The following is a 3,400-nucleotide window of genomic DNA, read 5'->3' as shown; positions in this document are numbered from 1 at the left end:
AATCGCTAGAGCTTTTTTCAAAACGTAACAGAGGAACTCTTTGGGGAAGTGCCAGGGTTCTATCAATTATACCGGGAATTCTGAAAATGGGATGTTAATTTCATAAAGGTGTACTTTTCAACTCTGCTTCGATGATCAGATACTCGGCCAGCGATCGCTGAGCGACGCTTTTTGCTGCAAATTCGCAGCATTATGATCGGTTCTTATAAAAGGTGGAACGTGAGGGGCGATCATGTAGCAAAAAAGGCTTTATAACTGACCCCGATAAGCTATCGCAATAGTTAATCGAACGGAGACTTGCACGAGTAAATTTAGATCGATCGCTAATCATCCAATCTCCCTTACGACGTGACTATCTCTACAGACTATAATTACTTATTTACTAAATTTAAATTTTTTAAATAAGATACGCGCTCAGTTTTCTTTAATTTGGACTTTGTGGATGTAAATAAATGATTAAACATTTGTCGTTCTCTCTCTCACTCTCTCTCTCTCTCTCTCAATTCGCTTTTTAACAAAATTTTTATAATATGAGGCTCAGATTTGTTTGAATATTAAATTTTAAAGAAAATATAACATTTAATTCGCTTTATCTCTTTCTCAACGTTTTGATCGATAAAAATCGACTTCGATTTTTACGAAGCACGATATACATCCGCTTTCCGTCAGTTTTGAAATACCTCGTATTTCTCTCTATCTACCTCAGGAATAAAAATAAACCCTGCAGAGGGGTGCATCACTTTGCGATTGCCCTTGACCCGTCAATGTATTCGCGGGGAAGTGGAATAACCGCTCGTTTACACGTTCACGCTCTAAAAGTGCTCGCTACTCCGTCTATCCGTCTAACAAAGAAGAGACAACGCCGATGCAGGAGCAGATCGGAGTTAAGGGCCGTTTTTCACTGATAGTAGATCAAGAATTCTAAACTCTTTGTCGCTATTATACTTTAGCAAATTTCGTTCAATATATTTTTCACCCTTTTTTTTTAGAGACATAAATATCATACTACGAAGTTTTAAATTAATTGATAAAAATACCGTTTTTATCGTGCGAATATCCAGGCGCGATACTTAGGGAACGCGGTCTGGTGAGTGTTAAAACGTATGAATCGTTACATGAAAGTAAAAGCATCTAGGTGATTTGATCGGTTGATTAGGTAAAGGGTTAATGAGGACAGGCCGCCGTATTTTGCAGGGAGTAGTTATGCCGGATTATTAATTGCCAATTAGCCAGCCGTGAGAGCATCGTGTCAGCGGGATCGCCTCGAGTCAATAATCACGGCCAGATATTACCCACCGTCACAAAACGTCGGTCATGCCCTCAAAGCAGCCGCGGGACCAGGGATCGACGCTTATCCGGATTGCCCTCGATTCCCCGTTGATACGACCCTTTGTCCCGTCGCTAATTTATTGCTCCGATTCGACGACGAAAATCCATGCGCCGAAGATCGGGACACGGAGCTTGTGCGAATCTATTACGTGTATCCAATATATACGCCAATTTACTAACAAGAACATTTTTCTCAGAATAATAACTAATGACCCCATTTAATTCAACAATTAATTTTAATCTAGAGTATCTAGAGTATCAGAGCGAGTTTTATTCAACATTGAACGCGTAAAAGCGATTCTAAAACGCTGCACGTTTTAAAATAAGATATATCGCGTTTAGAATATTCGATATTCCTTCTCATCATTATGTAATATATTATAAGTAGTACTTTCTTGTGATATATTATCATGTACATCGTGCACACACGGTATGGTCGCGAGATACGAAATGACGCCGTGGGCGCGCAATGTTCTCGCCAGTGTGCAGAAAGTTCAACGATACATCAACTTTGTTCCCGGCCTGATGGAGCCGGAAGTTCGCGATCAAACGAGCCCTGTCAGCACGAGTGATGTACAACTATCGTCCTAGGAGCAGTGTATTTTCGTAACTCACTTCGGTATTGTTTAACTTGAATCTCTTTAACGCTTCGCGTAACCGTAATTACATAACTGCAGCTAAACTCCTGACACACGTTGACCGCACGTGAGCTCTCGGCTAACATAATTATCGCGTTGCATTATAACGCATGTGTCAAGTTTCTCGACAGCGTTCGCCGCGGGTGATACAAATTGTATCCTGTACATTCTTTCCTTCCTACGTCGTTCCACCACATTGCAACTTGTATCCAATGAATGCTTCGTCCAAAACTGTCGCTTTTCGCTGTAAGACATGTCGTCACCGCCGCGTCGACAACATCTTGTGTGATTGTCGCGATGAATGAGGAAGGCGGAGTCGCGCGTGTAAACTTGTCGTCGGCCATGGAAATCCCACATTATAAAAGGCTCGCTTCGTGCTAAAACTCAGAAGGGGTGGAGGGGAAATAAACCGTTCCGTAATTACTGTCGCGCTCATCTCTCCCGGGCCGCTTTAATTTCATAGAGAATACCCCACCCGAGCCCCGACGAACGAGGCGCCTCGTTCCTCGTGATAAATGCGTCGAGGGACGAAAAGGGGAAAACGTATGATGTCCCGTGATTACGTAGAAAATGACTCGCATTTTCCAGAGTCGTTTTATTCTCTGCTGCAGACAGGCATTATGTACTTATATAGAAATCGCGACTTTATAAAGTATCATTAACACATAATTAATGATAATTGCCCCAAATTGAGATATGTTTTCTGGCTTTATGGATAAACAATATTATCACGTTATATATATATTGCACATTATTCGTATTTTCAGTTAAGTGAAATGAATTAATCTTGAAAGGTCAGAGCATTCTGTTTTAATTGATCTCCATTATTCCTAATTAATTTATATATACATAGTATATAAAGACAACTATCTTTTTACAGCCAGTCTTTATTATTGTTGTTGCAATTACATGTCTTTTTAGTACATTATAAAATTGTACTGCTCTTGCAATTTTTTCCGCCGTTACTTCCTCGACCATTGTCTCTTCTTTTGTTTCATTTATTGCACTCACTACGTTAACGATCTCTTAAAGTAGGCCCGTCAAGGGCCACGACGCTAAGAAGACAAAGAAGAGAAACGGTAACACTGCTAAGAAATGGAACGGAGTGGACAGTAAACGGAGTGGAGTAGTTTCGTTTTGTTCTCACAGTTTTGCTTCTTTTTCTTTCGCATTCGGCCCTTAATTCTATATTCCAATGTTCCATGTCTAATCTAACGTTCTGCATCTCGATAGTAATGTTATACGTTTGAAACCAGTGTTCACAAAACTGTTAAAATTGATTTGTAAATTTTGAAAAAAATAACGAAAATTAAAATATTACAGTACAAAAATAAATTTTTGGCACAGCAAGTGACCGTATGATCACCGTAAGATAATAACATGTACTGTCTGAATGATGGTTTGATTATAGTTGATTGTAAGCGAGTTAACGT

The sequence above is a fragment of the Temnothorax curvispinosus genome, unplaced genomic scaffold (genome assembly GCF_003070985.1).
Source record: "Temnothorax curvispinosus isolate PA1 unplaced genomic scaffold, ASM307098v1 QBEX01006270.1, whole genome shotgun sequence".
NCBI classification, from domain to species: domain Eukaryota; kingdom Metazoa; phylum Arthropoda; class Insecta; order Hymenoptera; family Formicidae; genus Temnothorax; species Temnothorax curvispinosus.
This window is presented reverse-complemented; position numbering follows the sequence as displayed.